The sequence below is a fragment of the Mycteria americana genome, chromosome 4, assembly GCF_035582795.1.
Source record: "Mycteria americana isolate JAX WOST 10 ecotype Jacksonville Zoo and Gardens chromosome 4, USCA_MyAme_1.0, whole genome shotgun sequence".
Lineage (NCBI taxonomy): Eukaryota > Metazoa > Chordata > Aves > Ciconiiformes > Ciconiidae > Mycteria > Mycteria americana.
Window position 1 is genome coordinate 50409823 of NC_134368.1, and position 26150 is coordinate 50435972.

General features: G+C 39.9%; 1 protein-coding gene across 3 annotated transcripts in view; it reads right to left on the reverse strand.

The window, feature by feature from the left end:
• The window catches only part of TRIM2 (tripartite motif containing 2), a 116100-nt gene extending 90302 nt beyond the window's left edge, over positions 1–25798 (reverse strand). The window contains exon 1 of one of the 3 annotated variants that reach the window (XM_075500443.1): positions 25780–25798. The gene's annotated coding sequence lies outside the window, so the exon portion shown is untranslated. Of the gene's footprint in view, positions 1–40; positions 58–5577; positions 5856–25779 lie in introns of those variants that run through there. The other 2 variants (XM_075500442.1, XM_075500444.1) reach the window with 2 other exon arrangements.
• Between the last annotated feature and the right edge of the window lie 352 nt (positions 25799–26150).

Here is a 26150-nt window from a genome sequence, read left to right on the forward strand (position 1 = left end):
ACAGACAGAGTGAGATTGGTGAAAAACATGCATTGCTCACCGTGCTATGTTCATTGTTCTTATTAGGTCAGATGCAGACTTACTGGTGCCCCTTATGATGACTATTTGTTTGCGCTTCTGATAACAAGGTACTGTCAAGTTTCTTAATGAGAAGTCCTGGTCTACACTTATGGATTTTTAAAGAAAAAATTCCAGGTGAAAAATACCATGGCAGATTTCTCTCCTATGCATTCACAAGGCGTCTATTACTGCTGAAGTATCTTTCTCACTGTATATCTAACATTATCTAATCTAAGCAGAAAGCCATCTCTCTAGAAGTACCTCCTGCATTTGCTTGGCTTCTCTCCTCACAGACAAAGTGGCAAGCAGGCGTCCCAAAAATCAAACACACACAACTGCAAACTATTTGTTCCGGAAAGCTTTCACGCATCCCTTTCCCTCAGTAGCTCTTCCACTGAAAGCCAGAACAATACTGCAGAGCAGCTTTCCCTGTCAGGATGTTTTCAGCTTTCATCTCTCTGCTTTTTCAAGCAGAACACTGAGGTAGAAACCCTAATTAGCAATCTGAAAGCACCACACAGGCAAGGAATACTTACGTTTGCAACTGTATTTGTGATATTTGCGCACTGATCCAGAGACTGGTGATTACAAAGAAGGGAAAGAGCTTTTTAGGCTGCCTTTCAAGCCTCACAGCAGTGAAAAGAAGGCTGTTATCTGAAAGCTACTCATTTTTCTATATGCTGTGCTCTATTTGCTTCCCATGCGCATACAACACAGCTGCCAGATTTAATAACCATGTCAGCCTGCTTTCCCCATAAAGCAGCACAGAGATGACAGGATGAAGATGAAGTAGCCAGCGTGTTAATCTGTAGTTATGGCTGCACTAAGCCTTGAATGAATGTCATGGTTTTATTGCCCTTGAAGAAAAAAATAAAACAAATCAACACTATTTGTGAAAAAATTGCGCAAAATTATTTCAGAAATGTTAATCCATATTTGCCTCAGTGACATTAAAGTACATTAAAGAAATTTCTCCTTTTTTTCCTCAGTTAACAAATCCTAGGACTTGAGTTCATTCCTTTTTACTACATCCTGATCTTTCAGAATACATTTTTCCTAGCAGTGCATGCTTGTACCCCAAAAGAGCAAAACCATTAACTGACAAATTAGACAAGCTTCACTCCTCTCTGGTTCCTCTCTGGAAGGAAGTATTTCCATGCCTGTCTGTCTGTGCTGACTTCTTTCAGGAAAAAAAAAGTTAATAAAAAAGGGGGAAAATTCTCATTTACCGTTTAAATTCTTCCACGCACAGTGGTTCCTAGAGCACTGGACTTTAGTATCTGATGTGGTCAGTTCACTGCCAAGGTGGAGCATTGCCGTACCTCCAGTTGCAACACCAGTTCCATGTGAGGGAAGGGTGGCCAGAGTTTACATGACAAGAGAAGGTGCCAGTCATGCAATCAAAACCAACAAACTAAAAATAAACCCAGAAACGTTCAGTTGAATTTGCAACAGTGTGGGGATGCCGCAGAGATCATATGACATCTGTGCGCGTCTTTTTCTCTCTCTCATTTATATTCCCTTCACTTCCCTTGGAGGCACCTGTCTCAGCGGGGAGTGGTTTCTGTGGAAACTATGGACAGTCGGTTTTCCCCTCAGAGAAACTGTTACTATGGCAACCTTACATAATGTATATGGCCTAGATTCTTTTTAAAAATAATCTAACACTGAAATTCTCATTATAAAATTAGAGCTGATCTGTCTGGGGGACAAGAAATATAGTTATTTAAAGATTGCATTAGAAATGTAGGATAAAAAACCCCAAATGGTATTACAAATTAAATGAGAGTGTAGGGGTCACTGTCGTTGCATCATTCAAAGACAAAATAATTTGTAAATTTCAGTAAACAAGGTCTATTATTTAGCATTTGTGGGAAGCGAGGAGGAAGGGAAGCATTTACTTGACATTATGGCTCAATGTAGCAATCAATGCTACATCTTATAGAGCGGAGTTTTTTTCTGTGTGTTTATTCTTCCAGCAATCACGACCTCACTTAATGACGTAAACCCAAACACCGCTTACATCTACCCTGTTCAAAACTGAAATATCAGCTTCAAAGTCACTTATTCTACATTATGAAATCGTGCTACATTAAAACTTGAGGAAGTGCCTGAAAGGAGCTGTATGAGTCAGTGAGGCATAGCGTGCAGTGGAGCAGAAGCACTGCTGTTGATACGACTTTCCTCTCAGCTCAGAGGAGACAAACCTGCCCACAGCCATGGTGGGGAGGGCAGATCTGTCAGATCATATCGGGGAGATGGGGAGGTTAGGGCCCCGGTAATGGGGCTGGGCAGGGTGAGGGGGCTTTGCCTTCTAAGTCAGCAGCTGAAGTCCTGCCTGGGTTGGCAATGACATGAAGTGGTAGTCATGTCACAGATGTTTTGTGACCCCTGTAAAATGGGTAGGTAGATGTCTCCTCTCCCTCCCCTACCTGCAGCTGTCCTTGCATATAACTGTTTTATCAGTAATACATATCAAAAGTCAAATGGTTAAGAAGGCAAAGCTACCCATTTAACTCTACACAAAATCAGTGATTTCAGTTTTAAAAATATTGTTGGGGAAACTTTAGTAAAATCCTACCTCTGTGGTATCTGTGTCGTGACTCACTGGATAAAAGTATCTCCTGACCTGTCAATCTAGCAACTTTTATTAGCATGAACTACATTAATATACATGGGGACTGATTTTTCTTCTTTACTCCTGTTCAGAAGATGAACAAGAGAGAGCACCCTGCCTACAGAACATTTCCCCCAAACTTACGCAAGGTCCTCCTACACTCCACTGTGCAAAGGGGCTCTCCAGGTGGGACAAAGCAGGCAGGAAGCATTGCTTCAAACCCCACAGCATTTATGTTCCTTTCTTGTGTAGTGGAGACATTTTTACAAAGGAGACTCATGCTGCCTGAAGGTGAGGTGGTGTTTGGGATGTTGCTTCTCCAAGCAGGTGTTCAAGAACCAAGACCAGGGTTTCACAAATAACCTGCTGGTGCCAGAAGTGATGGGACATTCTCTAATACAAAATCCCTCAAAGGGGTTTCCCTGTACTGGGAAAAGTTTGGCTTTTAAATTAAAGAAGAAAACTGCTCCATAAATTGCACTGAATACCCAAACTGACCTATACAGGAGATATACTCTGACAATCACACAGAGCAGTATTTTGTCAGAGGCTGTGCACACACACCTTTTTGTCTTTGAAACTCAAGTGTTATATGAAGATGTGAAAGCATTAAACATTATCTCTTTTACACAGAAAAACAAAGATTTGGTGCGTGGTGTTATCTTCAATTGGAGTTGAGAAAGTTCAGCACTACCAGGACACACTCTGCACCTTACATGACTGAAACTTTTATGATTTATCAAAATACCACATTCCTAGTCAAACATTGGACAGGAGTCGGGCCTCACTGACGTTTGACTTTTGAACCGCGGGGCTTTCATGTTCTATCCACAGGACATACCAACCACAATGCGTTACAATCTTTTGCCCTCTAAAACTAAAAAAATGGAAATTAGAAAATATTTTCAACAAAACACCTACATCCACTTCTGAATTAATCTTATATACAAAATTACACAATAATTAGACAATGTCTAGTGAAACACATATTTAGTGGCCCCAGAAAAGACAATATATTAAAAAGAAAAGCACTAAAATGAAAAGATTCCTTAAGCAGATTAGAAAGAGCTAAGCTGTCACTTAAACTCATGTAGTTCTGACATTTTTGCTATGTAAAACCTTGAACTTCAAAGAGTACATTGCACAAAGATAGCAACAGGGACAAATTGAGAAATGAATATTATAACAAGGTAAAGCAATGAAGTTAATAGCTTATTTTAAAAAAAGAAGCAAACATCTGACATAGAATGAGAAGGCTCAACTACTTTTCACAGCTGTGGCAACTCTCCCAACATGGAAAAGCATAGCACAGCAAAAGCCAACATGGTTACATGGCTTCTGGACTGAGCTAAGTAACATCTACCCAGCTCAGCGTGGAAGCAGAATGAACTTGGATCCCTCTCCATTTATCTATGTAAATAGTCTGTGCATATCCAATTCATGAACACTTGTGACTTCCTCAAGCATAGGACAGGGTGTTTGGTAACCAGCCTCAGGAGTCGGCATCTCACTAGTACCAGTGTACCTCCAGTAAGTTAACCTACATCACTTACATGTCTTACCTTAAACTCTGCCTTTAGCTACCTGGGGATCCTAAATTACCCAGATTTCTGATCACACTGTAAGAGACTTGGCTGAGATACTGCTGAGAAGGCAGTTAGACTAACAAAAGAAAGATTTGCGTTCACAGCAGGACTCAGGCACACAGAGATGCAGCTGTAACCTGTGAACTTGCTGTTAGTTTCCTTCCAGCAGGGAGTTAGCTCATTCCAGGAGTCCAAGCTTCTCTTGACAGCCCAGGATCTGCAATAATGGTCTCTCAGTGAATAGACTCAGAAGAAAATGTAATTGAGCTGTTGTGACCTGGACATTGTTTGGCGCATGTCACTGAACACGATAGCAACCCTACAGCCTACCATACAGCTGAGAAAGGCAGATTTCCAGTGGTTATTTAAAATGGCATCCACCCATTCCAGCAGTGTTTATTATATGTTTCCAACATCTTTTCCTGTGTCATTACATCAAGCCTATGAAAAAATATATTAGCAACACAATATCACATATGGCTTTGCTCAGAGATAGAGAGAAGTGTCAATAGAAACCCTTTGTACAATATTACATTACTTATTCCAAAAGAAATCTCTAGTCGACACACCACCTCACTTAACTCATGCTAGGCTTTTACATAGACAAGCTATTTATATTTCCAGGGTATTGACTGCTCATCAGATTTATACTGCTTTTGATACTGCAATCTCTTTCCTCCCATGGTCCTATTACAGAGAAAAGGTCCTCCTTTGTAACTACTTGGATTGACACACTTTGGATGAGGAAAAAATCTTAACAGTAAACAAAGGGAGAGACAGATTCACAAAGAGGCACAGGCAGGGGTGTCAGTTCCTAACCACAAGGTGCCTTGCAGTCTGCAGATCCCCCTGCCAAGAGTTCTGTGCTTAAGCAATCCACAGGAATGACACCCACAAAAGCCAGCACATTAGGACAGAGCTGCCTAACTTAGCTGCTGCAAAATGCTATGATCTTAAACGCTCTCCATGAACTTGGTATCCTCATCTGGGCTGCAGGAAAATGCCCATCTCCAACTGGGATTCATACATACCCATTCTCCTGAGTTAACTTCCCTTTCTCACAAAAGCTGACTGGGGAAGAGATGAGAGGCAATAACAGTACTCAAGAGATGACAGATCGGGGCTCAAATCTCATAGCAGCCAGATGAAAGTTTAACCAACATTCCCTTATTTAATCATATCTTTTTAGGTTATTCTAAGATAGAAATCTTTCTGAAGCTGCTGTCCTGATATTACTAAATAACAAAGGGAGTGAGGGAGAGAACAAAGACCACTGTGTAGCCTAGTAGTCAGGCTGCTGTTTAAGGCACTAACCTTGAAAGTTCAATCTCCGCTTCAGTAATTGGCTGTTCATTAGGAGTAGAATCAGGTTTCTGTGTCCCTGATGGCAGGAGCTGTTTTGCTGGGGTTCAACAGGCGCTTTCTGAGCTCTGCCAGACTACCCGCTTCAGAGAGGACAGGCACAGAGTGTCTTCTGTGATGGCCCTGATGTGTCTAGGTATGAGGGAGATGCCCAGTTGCTCAGCCCTTGCTGCTGTTTAGCATCTCCAGACACCTCAGTTACATGGCAGGTTTCAAAGACCAACATTTCTGCCTGAAGTGTTTAAGGCGGCCATTAGGTACTTAAGGCCATGTCTACAATGTGGGAGCAGGGCCACCTGAGCTTGCAGGGATCTGCATACTGACTCATAAACCAGAAATGCTGGGGAGTTCAGTGCAGAAACACACAGTCTGGCTCTGTGCATGGTCACTAATAAGCCATAGTGCTGTGCACAAGGCTGCACTCCACTGCAACTTTTCCAGATTGAGGGTTCCTGAACTCCAGTCTACCCCAGAGAGTAGGCAGGCCCTACATCTGGCCTCAGTCCCTGCACGGATCTTGCCTGAGTTCAGCCAAGGAAATAGTCATTATGGGGATTAAAACTAATCTGATTTCATCTAGCCTAGAACACACAGGAAACAGATCAAAGGTGGATTTCTGCCTGGGTTTCTCATGGATTTCAATTTCAGTTAATGCTCCCAACTGCAGGCCTGCCTATTTCTTTCCTTGTTTTAGAAGCAGAAATCATTGCCAAGGCTCTGGCAGCCAGGCCAGAAAATAGTGACAAATAGTGTAAGCTGATCTGGCAGGCTTCATTAAGGGCAGATTAAACACTGACAGTCCCCAAGGTTTTTGTGATATGATTGCATGACATGGCCAATGAGCTAGTCACTCCCTAGGGTAAGAAGCAGAGATGATGTTCAACTGCCTGGAGAGTGGAACATAGACTGCTCTGTGAAATTACATGTTATGACAATGTAAGATGCAAAGCACCACCTCTAAACAAGGTGCTTCACCTCAAATAAACCCTCTGAATAGCTAAATACAAGTCTGTCTATTCCTAAGAGGGCTGAGCAATGTAGAAAAAAAATCAAGAGACCTGCAAAAGGCCAATGTAGGAACTCAACAGGCCATCCCAGTCAGGATATCTTGCCTTTTTTCCTATGCAAAGTCTATAGCTCTCATCATTTAAGATTGTTTTTTCAAGAAATATTTGAGAATGGTTCCCCATTTACTGGGTCAAGTATTATTATACCAGAATGTCAAGAACTCTCTGAGTTGTCTGTGCTCGTGGCAAGGTTGTCTTGGGCCTAAAACAGTCTCCTAGTTCTACTATCTACTTGTAACCTGATGATTTTCCTTGCTCTACAGGGTGGTGGATCTGTAAGTTTCTAAACAAAGACTGCATGATAACATTTCTTTTTTCAATCCTAAATACTCCAAATGCTTCCAGATTTTCTCTTACATCACCAGACCAAATAAATTGATCCTACCTGAAATATTGCCACTTAATATTGCATTACTTGAATCTTTCTGTACTATTCAAATAAAATGCATATGAAATTAAAAGCTTTTGAACTTAATAAAACAAAACAAAACAAAACAAAAACAACAAAGCCCCATAAGATCAAAAGAAGAATGTTAGCCAGCAGTCTTGATCTGATTTGTAAGTGCAGAATGGATAGAGTAGAAAGAAGCTGCACTGGGTCTATACAGCTACAGCACAGGAGGCTGCATTGAGATAATAACAAAGAGAAGAGTAAAATTTGTCATTGACCATCTGAAATTATAGAGTGCAGCATAGAAGTGAAAGGTGAAAGCCTCATCTGTGCCTCACTACTTCATCCAGAAAGGCAAGAAATTCAGATACATAACCATTAACATTATAATTGAAAAACAGGAAAAAATTCTCAAGCTTCCATAGAACAGAGGGTTTCTAATTCAGGCAGAATATTATCTAAGTTTCCACCATATTTCTCTGCTAAGATCTGGATTGTATCTATTGACATAAGTTTGAAAGAGAAAAAAGTGCTGTTGAATTTGTCTCATGCCCAGAGAGCACTGCATCCAAGAGGCATAGCACAGCTTCTTAGCTGTCTCATGGATTTAGTCACATAGAAGACCTTTTTCAGTGCTGCAGGTTCTGCCTTTAACAGCCATTAGTGATTTCAACCACATCTAGACACATTTTAATGACGTTATACCTAGCAAAAGCCTCTTGAACACCATATATGCAGAGTCCTGTTCGCAGGGGTCTACCCTGCCTTTATTATTAAATAAAATTGTTTGGTTTGCTTACAGTTACTACAGGACAGCAGATGGAACTGAGGTGTTGGTATACACATAGGAAGATATATCTATAAAAGGGAAGTCAAACATAGTTTTATTTGGAAAACAAATGAGCAGCTGGTGGCACAATTTGGTCCTTGCCTTGTCCACCTTCTCTATTCTTCCTGCATTTTAGTACCTCAACACCATCACCATAACCAGCATTCATGACTTTTCCATTTAGCCCTTTTAGCCTGGGGAGCTCAAAAAAGAACAAGAAAAAATTACTTTTAGCTCTCCTGCTTCATCAAGTCAGCACGGAGACACTTTGTTGCCTGCTGTGACACCATTTGTGCCCTAGAACTTCTGAACTGAAATGGATGTCTCCAGACTCCAGGGACTTCCAGAAACAGCACTACTTACTTGGAATGACTTTATGTTTGTTAAATACAAGGAAACAAGTTAAAACACACAAACCAAAATTATCCACCAGAAGAATTATATTCCAATGTGACTAACACATTTAGCTAGTTAGATCTTTTAATGGCTTTACCTCCAATTTAGAATGAATTGAATAACTTTCTAGGCATGTGGGAGTTCCAAGTGGAATGGAAATGATGAAAGCACTTATTCAAAACACTTATTAGCAATCTTTTCCAGCACTCCAGCCCAAATCAGCTATTTGAGTGGATTACTCATAATTCAGGAACCACACGCTATGCCATGCCTGAAAAAATGAATTCCCAGAGACAACCAGAAGTCACTGCAGAAGTCACTGTGAATTAAGATGAAGATTGTTGGTAGAGGGAGGAAAGAGCTGCAGTGATGTATGCTAGCGGTATCTTTTCTCTCCTTCAGATTTTGCAGAAGTCCTTTTCCATACACAGAGAGTTCCTTGATTTCTAGAAGTGAGAGGGCTCTGGCTTGGTGGGAAGGAATCAAAGGTGTGAGTCTGCTCCTACCATCATTTTCCCTAGATAATACAGATTTATTTAGACAGCTCTCAGATAATCCCAGTATCTGGGACCAATATTTTGACTCTAGGACTTGCAAACTTCCTCCTGCTCCCAGGCTGAGCCTAAAATCAGGGAAAAGAAAACAAACCTTTGGTCTTGCAGCATAATGCTCTCATATCCACCCCAGAAACAGGCTTCTGCCTTGACCCGCACAGCTTTTTTGGCAATATATCTCATTGTACCCTTCAATCTGAAGACAGAGAATTGAAAAATAACACTACTTGTTTTGCCTTCTCCAAATACAGTCCTGCTGCAGTAGATGATACCCGTAAGGGAATCCTCAGTAGAAAAATGTGATAATGTGTGGCTTTCAACTGCACCTTGGTTCCTGAAAGCAAGAAAATTTGGACAAAGTCCTGTGCTCACTGTTTTCTTTTGGCTGCCTCTATGCTGAGCCTGAAGGCTCTTCATTGACTCTATAGGGTGCCTAATTCTGGTGCCTAGGCTTAACCTGTTAGGACTAAGCACGATTTTTTTACAGGCACTGCAGTGCAGAACTAGAATTCTTGAAGTAGATATTACCCATCTAAAAGCAGAGTACTTGTATTACAGGATCTCAAGTTATTCGTCTTATTTCTAAGCAGATTCACAGTAGCATCTCAGTGTGTACAGAGGTATTCGCTATATTATTCAAGGATACAAATGTTCCATCACAATCTTTGCACACACTGCGTGCAGCCATGTTCCTGCTTTCTCAGCTCAGATGCAGTATCCTATGCATCTAAATATTTCTGTGCTAGGAACATTAGATCCTAAATGATTCTACTTTGCTGAAGAACATCATGTATCCCTTTTGTAAAGTAAGTTTTCCAGGTTCTGCTACAATCAGCAATATGCCCAAGCAAACAACTGCTCTAACAGGATTCATTACAGACAAAAGAGCATTGAAATCCCATTGTTGACTAGTGAAAAAAACAGATAATAGTTCCTTTTCTTTAGCATCAACATCTTATTTGCTTTGTATTCCTAGAAAATAAAATGTGATGGGAAGAGCCCACATTTCTCAGGGAACAGCCTGTCTTAAATCTCTGTTTGGGCAGTTAGTGCATGCTGACTTCTCTCCTTCTTAAATTAAGGAAACTCTAGTACTCTTTTCCACAGAAGCACCATTTTTTGCTATGAACTATTTGCACCTCACTATAAAATACTTTGAGATTAACATTATACTAATCAATAGTTAGGCCTAATTAAACTTGCTGTTTTAATTACATCAATTGTTGCTTTCAGAGACTATTGAAAACATCAGAGATGGTGAGAAGGACATTTTCATTTCGTGCTCTCTCACTCCCCTAAGCCTTTCACTACAGGTGTCCATCCTGGCACCAGCTGACTCGATAGCTGCGCTAGAGCCAATTAAACCTGGCCATCATTGCCACATTCAGAATTACTGACTACTAGAGAAGATCATGGTCACAACCACTGCCTGACAAACAACTGGTTGTTGTGAGCTCATCTACAGATTCTCACCCTTCTTTTGTTGCCGTATCCCTTCCTATAAATGCAAACAATGGATGCATAGCTATTACTCTGTTGCTAGGCCACTTGGAATAGAAATTGTACTACCATCTTTTGACTGTAAGGAGAACTACACCTTTAGAGAGTCTCCCTTCTGTATTAAGTCACTGCAGGAAGTAATCATCTTTAATTCAGTGAATGAAACACAAAAATCTATTTAAATATGGAGACACAAGATGAACAGTGTAGTCTATAAGCAAAGTCCTTTATAAAAAGCAATTTGGTTTGAACATATCCATAAGAAGGCCCATAATTTTGGGCAATCACAGTATACCCAAGAAAAAAAAAACATCAACAGTCTTAAATGCGTCAGCCACAGTGCATCTACATCTATTTCACATGTCCTAGTAAACTGTTTGGAGGAAGCTCCACTATTATAGCTCCATGTTGCCTCTGTCACTTCCAGTCTGTACGACTACCGTGGTGCTCAGTTCTTGGGCAGATCATTACAGATTGGAGTTGGTATTAATTACAGACTCTTTGATTTGCCATGAGTAGTTTATATCTAGATCAATTCAGAAGCGACGGGCAGTACCACTTTCTGAAATGTACAGTGATCTACACAAAGTTATTTCAGTTCCTAGGGAGAAGGTGTCATACGGAATTAGTTAACTGCCCTTATTGGAAGTCTTAGCACTAAGGATTCTTCTACTTCTATGTCTAGACAAAGTTCTTCTGAAAAAAAGTCAGAAATGCATTGGAGAAGCTCGTAACAGAGATCTTCAGAGGTTGGTTATCCTACAGCATGCTCATACACAAAACTGTGATATTTTGAAACCATGCTAAAACACAATACTGACTTTTTAGGCAATTGCAGATGAATCTCATGTATTCATAAAAGGCAAACTCCAAAGCACCGCAAATAGGCAAATATATTTAAAACCCAAAGTAACATGTAAAAATGTACACTGTCCATTTGACATTAAGAACAGTTTTGGGAGTGGAGTGTTTAATAACATTCCTCTGCATACCAACAAAAGTTCTGCTGGATATCTGACAACAGAAACACTGGTTTAATACCCCATGATCTCGCAACAGCATTTTTGCCAATCCCTGAAAAGAAACCACTGGCATTTTGGGTGTGTATTATGGTGTGTGTGGTTTAGTAGTGCTTTACCACTTTATAAATTCAGGGCAAAATCTTGGTTTCAGTGAAGTCAGTGGGATATTTGCTACAGGCCTCAGTGGAGTTGGGTTTTCATCCACAATATTTAAGAAGTGGGTCTATAGTCTGAAGAAGAGCAAAGGAGAAAGTAAAAAAGTTTTTTTTCCATTGCAAACAAAAAAGTTACAATAAACACTAATGGGTAAAATCCAAGGTTTTCATAAGACTCTTTTCCCTATCAATTATGCTGTGCTGCACACAGTTTTTAAGCAGCTCTCAAGTAATTTATCTATGCACATATGCAAAGAAATTAGAAAATAGTACATATATATATACACACAGGCTAAAGTCAAGATAGGCGTTATTTTTCATTTTCTTCTCTCATTAGCATAGTTCCACTAACATTCAGTCCCTCTGGTATAGCTGAAATTACATATGGTAATAAAGAACAGAGTAGAGCTACTAATTCAAAGAAATCTTTTTGTTCTCACATGTAATGTTATTAAGTGGAGCTATTACAAAGTAGTGGTCAAGGGTCTTCACAGTCACATTTCATTTTGACCTCTGATCTACATCCTCTCTGTGATAGACCATCATGTACCACAGTACTACAGTAGCTAACTTTTTCACACTGGAAAACCAGTGCACAGACTTAACTTTTATACCTGCTGGATGAAGAGAACACTTTACTGCTGAATAATCCAACAAAGTCACATTTTATCCAAAAAAACTTGTATATTCTCTACTCCTCAGCAGCAATTAAAGCAATCTTCCCCCATCCCCCATCTTCCTTAAATTATGTATAATCTACTTTTATCCTGGGCACGTTTAAAGAGAGCAAGAAAAACATTTTTTCTGTCACTGGTAACAATGTTTCTGTAGATGTACGCAGCACCTTAAAAGTTGATTGCAGCACCTTAAAAGTTGTACGCAGCACCTTAAAAGTTGATTAAAAAGTTAAATCCTTTCCATCCCTTTTTGTCTGCTGGTTCAGAAAATAACTTGTCATTTTATCTCAAGGCCTGGGAATCCTTGACCTCAAATCCACTGTCTCACCAAAGACACTGGTTATTGGCATGATGAGCCTCAAGAATTGGTAATGTACCTAACTTCTGACCTCTTTTTCATGCCTGTACCGTGTATAAGGATATGGCTTTGTGAAGAGCTACACAGTTGTGAGGTTTGAGCATCAATCAGCCGAAAATTTTTATCTTGCACTGAGGTAATGGTTTGTAGTCCAGTGAAGCAACTAGCCTGTATGCCATTTGCAAAGGAGATGACTCTGTCTAGCTAACATCTGAAATATATCAGCATTTCTACAGTAAGGTGAACTGTCACTTGTCCTGTATGAGAATACTCCAACTGACCTCTAAGAAAGTGATTAATTACAGGAAAACACAAAGAGAAAGACAGGGAATGCTTGAATCTGAACAGAATTCCGAGAAAAGTTTGGCCAGTTATCACATACAAGTAACCCCTGAACAGAGGTTTTATAGTGACATTTAAATCCAAAGCAGTAGGTTTTGTCCAAGAACTGGATCCCAGCCATAAAGCACCAAAATATTCTGACTATTTGTTAGCTGAAGATGAGCTAAAATACAGGTATGTATAAAGATTTACTTTTATTTCTTTTGGCTTGCCTCTGCACCTACTAACTTTGCTGTCTATATTTGGCTTATGTAAATAAATTATCCTTCCACTTTTATCTTACGGGGGATTTTAGGTTAGCTGGCAATAAATAAAACATTCTGCTCTGATGGGTGTGGATGATCATTAAGACATAGGTATTGGACCCATTTTCAAGGTGCCAGTACCCCACCACAAGTAATCATACAGAATAAAGAAAAAGTGAGGAGGACCTCCTTTTTCTAAGCAGTTCTGCTGGGGTGGAAAGCTGGCAGTGCAGAGTGTCACTGTGGAGGAAATGTCATCTGATTAACGTCAGCTGGAGATATCCCAGCATGCAAGAGACCTATGGGGAGAATGCCAGGACCTTGATTATCACCCAGACCTCTTCAATGATTCATGTCATAGTACTCCATCTGGGCCAGGCAGCACTGAGCAAGAACCTGATACATACACGTATATTCCTGAAGTGCATCGGGAATGTTTTGAACATCCCCTGGTATTGAATGTTCCTATTCCTTGCCCAGCAATGACAAAAGATACTTCTCCCTCTGAAAAAGTAGTCATCAACCAGAAGTCCAATGTATGACAAGACTGCAATGCAGGCAGCAATTTCCCCTGCTTCCCCTCTTTAGGGGGCATTACTAGCTTGCTTATCATCACTGTTCTTTCCTAAGGCTATCAATACAAACACAAACATCCAGACAAATAGAAAAACAAAGGTTTGAAAGGTTATGTATTATGGGGCTCATGAGTTGTAGTTATGTATGTACTCGGTATCATGTTTGAGTAGAGAATTCTTGTCTAACAATTTTGGACTTTCCATTTACAGTACTCAGAAATATTTGTGGTGACATTCCAAATGTTCAGAATGTGGATTCCTTCCTGTTTCACTGGGAGCTCTGAATTAGACCCCTACTGAAAAGACCAATCCAAACAAAATAAAAACGATTGGCATAGAAAACTGATCCACAAAACGGCAATGTTCACTGCATGGGCAATGCAGTATTTAATGATTTTTCATTTTCACAGAAACAATTTCCATGTGCTTAGTTACCAGCTACAAGTGAATTCTGAGATTTCTCTGCATGCCACAGCATGAAACTGCTGATCTACATTTGATTGTAAATGCCCAGCAGGTCTATGTTCTGATATGCCTTTGTCCCTCACCCCATCTTTCTTCAAAAACTCAGGCTTCTTTTTGAAATGTGCCCGCTTTATGCATATGTTTTTCAAGCTTTTATTCTATACCAAAAATACCTGGAAAACAAGATGACAGCACAAGAAAAAAAGCTACGGAGTTATTAAAAAAATCAGGGTTGGCAGCATATTCTGGAACACACCAAAGGTTTTGTGGAATAAATTCCATCTGGCAAGTTTAGAGATAAAAGAATCCAGCTGCTTTCAAACACCAAATGCACCACTAAAAAGTCCCTAAAATTGCAGAAACATCTTAAATCAACAAAACATATCATCCTCCCACACAAAACAAGAACAGCAGCAACAAAAGAACCACAAAACATTCCTATTTAGATAGACTTAAATGCTAGCTGAAGTATGTCTGTTCCAGGCAGTTTGTCAAAGAATACGCTTATATACAACAAAGGGCATAGGGTTGAGGGATTTTATGATGCTTCAGGCTATTGCAAAGCTAGCCAAAGAGATGAAAGCAGTCATGCTGCTGAGGGACCTAGGATAAGGAACCAGGCTGAGGCATATGATGATTGGAATCCTTTACAAAAGCATCTCTGTCCACTTGATTAGAGCCTTTCAATGACTATATCACTGAACAGGAGTTATTGGTTTAGGGCTTGATTCAATGTTCACTGAAGTCAGTCGTAACTTTCTACTACCTTTAAAAGGTCTTTGGATCAGATGCTAAAAGAATAAAATCCAGCTATTTATATATTCTTTCTTCCAAGTTTAGGTATAACCTGTTCAACTGCTTCATGACATGTAGGGCATGTAAAACATACTTCTAGCAAAACTGGAACGTGGAAGTACCTAAGGCAGGGACTAGCTCCTTCATTGTAATAAGAGAAAATACTCATAGAGGAGTCTGCAGAAATGGCAAGAATACTGCCCTTGTAATTCTAAAGGGAATCTGTATTTTCAGACTGTTGTTCCTTGTCATTGTTCCTTCCAGAATATCCACTGCCACAGGTTCCTAGCTCTGCTCCTCACAGCCACAGCCCCTTGGCAGAAGTTAATACCCTGCACAATCCAACAACTCGTGTGACTGCACTCCAAAACAGACTTGCAAAATGGGTTGGCCCTACTGAAATGTGAACATATTTTATTTCCTTTTTAAATGGACCTTTTCACAGATCTAGGTTTGAAGTCAGTCACACTAGCACAAGTAAAGGTAAGGTAGCTTCCAGTAAACGAAGACAAATGAGCCACTGGAAGCTACTGACAGGATACTATCCTGGGACAACAGCCTGGATGTCCAAAAAGCCAGCAAAGAGTCCTTATGGAAAGAGTCCTCCTTGTAGGTAACTAACACTCAAAGAGAATAATTTCATTAACTAAGAACCAAAATGAATAAACATCCTATTGAAAGTTCCTTTCATCTCTCCTTATCTCCTGATAATACTATAGTATCAGTTATGAAGAGCTTTGAAACTCACATTTCAAGCTGGTAATTTCCAGCTAGTCTTTAAAGAGACAAACATTAAATCTAAGCAAAAGCAGTTCAGTAACTCTGCAGTATGAAAAATAAACTTTTCCATTTCTAAACAAACACACACAAAGAATGTAAAAAAGACTTGTGCTGAAATGGTTGGAGATAGAAGGCACAAATTTGGCAGGCAAGATGACTAAATAAGAAGAAATGCCTTCACATTTTCCAATTAAAATGGGATTTGCTTTGACTAATCTGCTGCAAATCAGTCTTTTTGTCCTTTATCAAGTGTTTTCCCTCAGCTTGAAAGGAAGCAGCTAAGGAACATCATGCTGTGCTTGTGTACAATTAACTTAGCCAAGCAATGAAACATTCAGAGAAGAAACAGAACAGCCCTGTCTGTGATATGTAGATTTTTATACTGTGCTTACACAGTGCTGAACATCCAGTATGGTAAAGGCACTGTAGCTCCAAGATCTGTGTATTTATTATATCCTATTTACGTATCATCTCAACAGTCTCTGTAAAATACCTGAATGAATTACAAAAGCCATAACATCACAGAAAGTTCTTTTCTATCCAATAATCAATATAGGCACTAGGGCTTCAATCCACCAAGGGATGCCTACATGTCCCTATGGATCAAGCGGTTTATAACTAGGGTGAGAATCACCTCACTACAGAGGGTCTGCGTAATTTCTTACACATTACCTCAGCCCTATGATTTCAGATGTCTGAAGAGCTCCAAAGTGGTCTATTAGAGATCTCATCTTATACCTCCTCCTGCACATGACATGTCTTTTTCCAATACTATACTTGGCCTTTAATTTGCCAGCAACTGCTTTGTTAGAAAAAAAATTCTTGCTTTTATCACTCTGTCATATCCCATTGCTGAAAGATTACACTGATTCAACATCAAACTGACATGAAGCACATTGTTGTAACCAGACTGAAGTAGCTTTAATGTTTTTCCCTGTAGATTTCTTTAGGTAATAATGAGCTTTACTTTTGATGCTCCAGTCTTTATAGTGCTGGACATTTGTATGCAAATGGACAAGTTGCACAGCAGCAGAAAATGAGACTTCTTATTTTTTGATGTTGGTTGGACTGAATCTTCTCAGCACGTCTATATAAGGTTGACTAAAAAGAGGCATTATCTTTATATCAGATACATCCCCTACAGGCAGACTATTTTCTACAGTTCCAGGAATTTAGCTTCTTTGAGATTTTAAGTGCCAGAGTTGGAGCTGGCTGAATGCTATTTGCCAGCTGAAACTAATTTTGATCTTCTCTAATTCACAATCATTCCCAAATATTTCTCACTGTCGAGGAACACAGTTTGTCCCTGTATGCTTTTGCCAAACAGTTTGGTGGCCCATTTTGCAGATGCTGATGGCTTATGAACATACCAGCTATTGACTATTTGAGTTATGTGTATGCTTTTCATCCATTGCCTTTTTTGCTGAGTGGGTGGCTGAAACTTTCATGGAAAATAATTGACAGCAAACAACAGAGAATGGATTTCCATGACTAATCTTTTGGGATTTGCAAACATCTCCATGACCATTCCACCATTGTACAAATATTAAAGATGGCAAATAGTAGAGCCACCACATTCTTCAAGAACGTTGAATTAAAATGATTTAATTGTTATTATATTTACAAGAGTTCCATTTTCCACTATTTTGCTAGCCTTAACCACTATTTTCCATAGCAACAGTGGCTAAAAAGACAGCAGCAGATCCATGCTAATGGCCTGCAGGAAAAATATTGAGGCTTTTCTTCCACCTTCAGCTAATATGCAATCTGGAGGCTGCACCCCTATTCCTTTCAGATGGGGGGATCATAATCTGTGTCTTTAGGTATCTCCAGTTTGGCCTACTGCAAGCATCTGGATTCCTGCTGCTTGCCTTCCAAGCAAGCTATGAGAGCACATTAACTTCAGTACTGTGGAGCTCCTGCTGGCTTCCATCTAGTGGAACTACACACATTTTAAGCTCTTGTTCCTAACCTAAAAGGAACCTTTAATTATTACGACCTGGCTATATGGAAACCATTTAATTTTTTTTGCAGCACTCCACTACCATAACAACAGGCCTTGCAGATACTGAAACTATCTGAAGCTTATGAAGAAAAACTGTCAGGAGCTCAGGGCTGAGCATTCTTAGCTGACATACTTGAACTATGGAACAGAATATCAGGAGGGATTGGCATGAATTTAAATATACAAAGGAAGATGCTTATGACCCACCTCTCCTCATATTGCAAGTTCTTCTGTAGCGATGAGTGCAGAATACACAATAATATCACAGAAGGACAATGGAAACTAAAAACACTAAAATAAATAACAAGAGCTAAGCACAATGATGGGTAAGGTGCTCTCAAGAAGGAGGGCACAGACAGGACTTGAACACAGAGTGCATTAGGTATCTGGCACAGCTGATCTAGCTCAGTCTGCTAAGGGTCTTTAGACCTCCAAAGCATTGAGGGTGAACTTGATTTATCAGAACTAGAGAGAAATGATGCCACAGGGTGGTCACGGGTACAAATCCTAACTTACGACAACATAAAATGGAGCTTGCTACTATTATTTCAGCTCAAGAGCTAGAGCTCTGTGCTCCCAGTCCAGTCAGATGATATGTATAAAAACAAAAAGGCATGTGATAGTCCCCTTACTTACAATGTCTATACCATTCACAGAAGGATGAGTTCCTGGCTACAACAAAGTTTTGGGTAAGGTTACTGATCACGGGCCTCTGTGAAAGTGTGCGTTAAAGCTGCTTTTAGTAGTAGGAGACTCACAATATGAACATTTGCTATTATCAGGCTCAAGACAAAGCACCTATTCAGACACTTTCATTCATCCATTTTAAAAGGGTTTACAAGGGTGGCTGATAAGAATTGGCTGCGCTTCACTACTGAAGGCAACTGAGGCACTATAGAAATAAGAAATTTTTTTTTTTGGTCCAAAATGGCTTCTCCGAGTGTCCTAATGTTTTTGTTCCAGGGTTAAGCTATTGAAAAGACTGAGTATTAGTGGTAGTGGTGTTCCCCTGAACAATCCTGTCATCACAGCAGGCATTTAGCATTTCTGAAAATGTTACCAGAGCCTGAAGATTAACACTTCAAGCTAAATACTCAGATCTGAAGAACACTTTTGAATACATAGTCCCATGTCTCTAAGACTACAGTCACACAGAAAGTCAGTGGTAGAGTCAGACTCCATAACCCTCAAAGACATTTCTCCTTCAGAGCAAGTGTAAATGAGTAAATGAAACAAGCTATACCGCCTGGCTAGCTTGTTCAACAAAAGTAGCAAGAATAATTTGTATGTGGAAAACTTCTCAATAGAAAGGCATATGTTGGCATGGCAATACATTAAAGAGCTATTGTGTAGAAATACAACAAGAATAATACACAAGGGGATTATTATGAGGACAGTACTCCAGAGTCTCATCAAATGTGGTTTGTTAGAAATAGGAACAAATAACACTTTTTCTTGGGTTGAACTTGCAGCAATGACCCTTAAAACTAGTAATAAAATTTTCCAAAGACCTGAAACAAATAAAAGTTGCTTTTGTTGTACTCCTCTCTCTGTAACTTTTAGGCCTAATATTTTAGGCCTAGCAAATTTTCCAATTTCAACTGATGGGTTTTATTTTGCCTGCATTCTTTGTCACCCTGTATATAGAGTCTTTCAATCATCTAATAACTTCTGTTTTGCTCTCTGACCTTTTGGTTTTCTTTTCTTCATCTGGGCTTAAAAAAATAAAAATTTATAAACAAGGTAAGAGGACACAGGCTGATGGTTTTCTACTTTCAAGCACAGGGATAGTGTTTTGAGTTTGATGAATGTTGGGGATGAATTTTGGTTGATTCATCAAATGTTTGATGAATTCTTGGAGATACAAGACTTAACACGTACCGAGAAGGTAAAGAACTCAGAATAACAGCTGAAGTTCTCCACTGGCACATATGTAAGCTGCTTTGCATAAATCAGATGCATTACAGAGTTCGGGATAAGATATTCTAAAAAAAAGTTACTTTAAAATGGCAAAACAAATACACACCACTTACTATATTCATGAAGAACTAGACTGGAGCTTTACCCCTTTTACTTGAAACAATATTAAGTTATATTCCAAGTCTTGTTCTAAACAGATATTTTTAGAATCAATTACGCTAAGAGGTTTGAGCTACCTGAAGATTAATCTTTTGATCTCAATGAAAACTTTGCTGAATAAAGCAACTCCTCTTCTACAAGAAACATTGTTCTTCAGCTAGAGACAGAGGAAACCATTTCCAACAACGTCCTTTTTATGACCTTCAACTGTGCTAGAGGATCAGGTGATCATCTGACTGTATTCTTGTTTCTGCCAGCAAAAATTAGACTTCCCAGATTATGTTTTCCATTTAAAGTGAATGAAGGCTTTCAGGAGCTCAGGTTTCCCTCAGTAGTCAGCCCTGCTAAAATGGGGTGTTTTCTTTTGGCACATGGTTTCCTAGCAGTAGCCAGGACTAGTGAGACACAAAGCTGTGTCAGCAGGTGGAAAAGCAGAAGCAACTACATAGAACATTAAATGTTTTGATTAGTGCATTTTTATAAATGTTGACATTGTTCTTGCATTTAAGAAGTTCAATCCTGACACATCTGCACTACAGTCCTGCACCTGACTGCTACTGATGTACACATGAAAGAAGAGTAATGACAACAGCATAAGTTTCAGCTCTCAGACTTTACTCAGACACATGCAGGCCACACTGAGGCTTGTGCTGCTTCAACCACAGTGCAACAATAACTACATTCAGCCTGCCTTAGCCATCTGGGGCACCTCTCCTCTCTGTCATGCTGCAGGCATACCCATATTGAGGAAGCTAGACCCACTAAAAATTGAAGTCCTTGGGTGGTAGGCTCTCTGGGTCATTCACCATACCATCCAGTGGTGGTAATGAAAATGGGAGACCTTTTGTAGAAAAGGCTATTAAAAAACTACAGTACTTTAACCTTCTCAGTGATTTTTCTACCCAGGAAAAGGAAATGTAAGTATTTTAGCGTAATACCTGATCAACCAGCTGTCAATAGCATATGACTTAAAATTAACTCTAAATCCGTGTAGTTTGTATTCTATTTGAAAACCTACTTTTTCCTTCTTCCAAAGAGCTTCATTTCCCTTGTTGCCAGGGCTTGTATTTCACCTCAGGCTTGTCATAATACTCAATTCTTTATAGTTTTGCATTTTTCTCCTCCAGGGGCATTCTGACAGCTCAGCAAGACCTTTTTCATTACACATTCTCTTTTTTGCACTCTCATTTTCCTCTCAGGCCCTCTCTCTTCTACACTCATATTTACTACATATAACCATGTTTTACATTTCCTCACTATTATTTTCCTAGAGTTTCTTTAATCCCATCTATCCCATTTTGTAAGAAATGCATCCCTATTGCTTACTTCTCTCCCTCAGGCATCCTTCCTCACCTCCATGCAGTTGTCAAGTCATTCCCTCTCTTTTTTTCTTTCGATCTTTTTCCTCTTCAGCCTTATATCACCTTCCTCTGCTCCTATCACTATCAAACCAATAAAATGTTTCTGGAGTCCACAGGCTGTGGACAGCTGGGCAGTACCCATTTCTTCAAAGTTAGCATCCATTCAGGGATACCACTGTCCTTCCCTAGTGAGAACTGACTCACATTAAAGCCCAAGAATTGCTGTCTCACAGCTGTTTGAGACCAAGGAGATGCCACTGTAGATGCAACCTGCTCTTAGGAGATTTAAGAAATCAGGGATTACATTTCATCAATAGTAATCCTGTACTGATCTTTAGAACGGCCGCAGTTAAAAATTTCCATTCTGATTGATTTAACTTGGGTGACTACAAATTTTATTTGCTTCAAAAAACTAACCTCAGCCCTGTGAGGAGTCATTGGCTACAGCAGTGTGATAGCAGTCATATCCAGCCTAGCTTCTAAACAGGCAAGGGAGCAGCAGGTGTAAAATCCAGTAGGTGTCTCACTTGGCAGAGCAAATCTGTCAGGTCAGTACTCATAATAGGTTGTCGTGGTTTAACCCCAGCCAGCAGCTAAGCACCACGCAGCCGCTCGCTCACTCCCCCCTGGTGGGATGGGGGAGAGAATCGGAAGGGTAAAAGTAAGAAAACTCGAGGGTTGAGATAAAAACAGTTTAATATGTAAAGCAAAAGCCGCACACGCAAGCGAAGCAAAGCAAGGAATTCATTCACTACTTCCCATGGGCAGGCAGGTGTTCAGCCATCTCCAGGAAAGCAGGGCTCCCTCACGCGTACTGGTTACTTGGGAAGACAAACACTATCACTCCAAATGTCCCCCCTTCCTTCTTCCCCAGCTTTATATACTGAGCATGACGTCATATGGTATGGAATAGCCCTTTGGTCAGTTTGGATCAACTAGCCTGGCTGTGTCCCTTCCCAGCTTCTTCTGCACCTGGCAGAGCATGGGAAGCTGAAAAGTCCTTGACTAGTGCAGCAACAACTAAAACATCTCTGTATTATCAACACTGTTTTCAGCACAAATCCAAAACATAGCCCCATACCAGCCACTATAAAGAAAATTAACTCTATCTCAGCTGAAACCAGGACATAGGTGAAGAAGAAAAACTGGAAAATCAGCTTCTGCAGATAGAGCTGACTTAAATATTATTGGAACATAAGAGATCCATTAGTCCCAGAGAATTTCAAGAACTAGAAGGTGCCATAAATAAACTGTAACTACTAACCCCAACGACAGGCATACATATGTTTTCCTCTACCCATGTTTATCCAAACAAATCAGTACGCAAGCACACATTAGATGGGAAATTCTCTCAAGAGAACGCAAGGAGGTTTACAACCTGACTTCCCAGGGCAGGTGCAGAGGGTAGAGTCACCATTAGGTGGGAGCTGCTGGTCTCAGCTTGGCTGAGCAGGAGAGGAAAAGGAGATGCTATCAAGCAGAGGCAGCACAGATCTTCAGACAACAGTAGCCAGTAGGAGAGGCAGTTTTAAAAACACAGTTTGGGAGCTGGCTGTGATCTTAACATTTGGTGTTAATGAGCTGGACTGAACTTTCTCCAGCACAGTTGTGCTTAAAGCTGTTTTTCTGGACCAAGGCTGCTATCCTTGTCTAATGATTGTAATAATTCCACATTCCCCTGCCTTGTGTAATTAACTTGGGTTTGTGGTTTTGCAGAGAAGACCGCTATTAAAACAAAATCGAGCTGGTTAGTGGTAGCAGTAGCATTTGTATTACTGCAGCACCTCTAAAACCTAGTCATGGCTCAGGATTCTAGTGTCCTGAGGCTGTGCTGAGGAGGATGAATAAACATCATTGAGTACACACTACACGTCACAAGATGGAAGCACTGCATCTTTCTCCAGCTTGGCAATATGGCTCAGCATTTCATGTTTGGTTCTTTGTGGACATAGGATTTCCTGTTGCCCACTGAATACTAGCCTGGGGACCAACCCACAACACTGAAATATTACTCATCATCTAATCAGATATGAAGCCACCTTCCTCAGGGCAGGGCCTGCTGCAGGGAGAGGGGGTGACTATTGTAGGTACTCACATGGTTCCCATCAGAGCAATAGTGAAGCAGCTCACTATCCCTTACGTACTCATCATTGCGATGCCCCTGTGTAGAAGTAGCCTAGGTCTTGAGAGACCTTACTGACAAAGCATCTTGCCCTAGGTGATACCAAAAAAAAAAAAAAAAAAATCTGTGGCAAAGCAAGAACTGAATTCAGATTTTCCTGGTGGCCACAGGGCTTAGAGTCTACTATTCTCTGAGCAACCTTTCCTTACATGACACGAGGTTTGCATGCCATAGTAAAAGCTAAGATGCAAATGTTTACACAGCACATCTAATTTCTTCCTTTTTAAAAATGCAAGTGTACAGTAGTGGTATGCTACCAAAAAAAATTTTGTAATTTCCCTTTTGTTTTAAAAGAAGCCAAGAAGTTTTAAGCTTTTGGGGAAAAAAAAAAAAAAATTGAAAGGCCCTGAACACTACAGGGTTTCATAGCTTTAGAGAAGGACTGAAAACTATCAGTGTAAAGTCTTAAGGCCTTTCCATTTTCTTAATCATGTTTCATCTAAAATAGTTACACCATTTCCCAAGTAGCTGCTATATAATTGTATTTGCACTTGCACTGCTTTTCCTCCACATTTTTTATATAGCAAGCAAAATTTTATTAACCAAATTTGAGGAGAAGCTGAAACCCAAAGAGAATAAATGAAACTTCACACAGCAAGTGATCTGAGGCTGCAAGAAGGCAACCCAGCATTACAGAAACTTCATGTGAGCCCTCTGGTTCCTGTGCCATGTTTTTTGCTTGGCATGACAGCAGTGGGGACCATGTACATGGTCTGCTGGGAGACCAACAGTCACAGCTAGGCAGCAAGTCTGTCAGTGAACACACCAAGAAGCACAATTTTAAGCAGCCAGAAAAACACAGTTTGAAAACCAGAAAGGGAAGAGGTGGTTTGCAAGCCACTGAAATACTCCATTCACAACGATGAGCCCATAACCTGAATTTTCGATTAAATTAAAAGTATCTGTTCCTTTACATTTAGATATAAGTCATCTGTGAGCTGAGACTCTGTCCACAGAGGAATAAGCGGTAGTGAGCTGGCCCATTTAGGTCTTCATTTAAGGGAGTACTTGGTACAAACCAAAGTTTGATTTCTGGGTGCCTCCCGGATTTTGTGGGGGTTTTTTTTGTTGTTGGTTGTTTGGGGTTTTTTTGTTTTGGTTTTTTTGTGGTTGGTTTTTTGTTTGTTTGTTGTGGTTTGGGGTTTTTTGTTTTGGTTTTTTTTTTTTGTTTGGGTTTTTTTTTTTTTTTTTTTTTTTTTTTTACATTTTTGCTCTCCCTACACACAGTTTTTTCCATTCAACTCAAATAATTTTCTCCTCTTACTTTTCAGTTCTATGCTCAAACATTTAACCTCTCTTCTTTGTCCAGTTGCACTGGTCTTTGCGCTCTCACTTTGGCCCCACCCACACTCCCCCCTCCATCATTTTTGTTTGCAGTCTCTAGAAAAGATATATTATAAACTAAAATTTTGGTGAAGACTTCATTCTATGATTCAAGGAAATAATAGTTCTGAATGAAACAGTCTGATGCCTTAGAGCCAGACACAGTGAGCCCTGATCTGAATGCTAGCCCATTTATTTATCTAACAGTTCGCTCCAAAAGACAACCATGCTGATCATATCAGAAATTAGATCTCTGAAAACGTACTGTGGCTGCATATTTAGTGCGAAGCACTTGAAAGTTACTTGCACAATCATGCATCACTGGTTGTGTGTTCAAGATAAAGTTTAAACACTGTTTATACCTTTCAGTTTATATCCTGTTATCTTTGTCTGCGTACTAAGAAGATTTAAAATCTCCAGACCATTCTTTAAATCTAATAACAGATTAGCAAAAAAATAAGGTTGTGAGAAAAATATTTAACAGATACATTAACATGAATCCTTCATGCACTAAAACATAATGAAACTATAAGAATATAAGTTACTATTCAAATATTTTAGTATATATCTTGTAGGTTTCTAACCAATTATTTTTAAAATATCTACTCCTTAAAAATGATACGCATGATAACTTAGGTGTAATCTTACTTTTTGTATGTTTTCTGCATATAAAATACTCCTGTGTTTTTGTAAATGAATCCCAGGGATAACGAACAAATGGCATGAAAATAAACACAGAGTAGGTATAAGGTAAAGTAAGGAGTCCTTGCAGAGCCAAGCCATTTCATTGGTGAGCACTGCAAAACCAAAGAAGTGTTATAATATTTTATATGCCCAACATCCAACTTTAAGCAACTCTCCTTTGAAACTGCAAACAAGGAGAGTTCAGACCATGAATTCTCTCATCAATTTATGACCTGTCTCCGGTGCCGTTTCTCTGCCTTCAGACCAAGAGGAGCAGGCAGTTTTACAGACCACATTCAGCTACAGACAAGAGGTAAATAAGCTCATCTGCTCTATTAACAAGAAAGAACGAACTTGTTAAGTACCTACCTTCTCCTCATTTTCTTGGTTCCAGCTCCGCCACGGTCTTCAGCCTTGCAAAACTCCCCCAGCCTGTGCGACCCCACAACAGATTCTTGAGTGATTCATTGTGGCAAACTTCCTTCTGTTCAGCTTCAGTTTATGTGGCCAGACTGGCTGAGGTGGGGGGGGGGGGGAAAAACACCCAACCACAAAACAAAGGAAAAATTAAAAAGTGGAGGCATTGACAGCAGAAACTAAAACCATCACCACAGGAGAAACTGTGGGTCTTGTTAAGGCAAACTGTTCTTTCACCATGTCAGAGTTAGTTTACTGACTATTGACTTTGGCTGTAGGTCACTAGGGTGCTAATGCCAGGCAAGGCAAAAGGCATCTTGTCC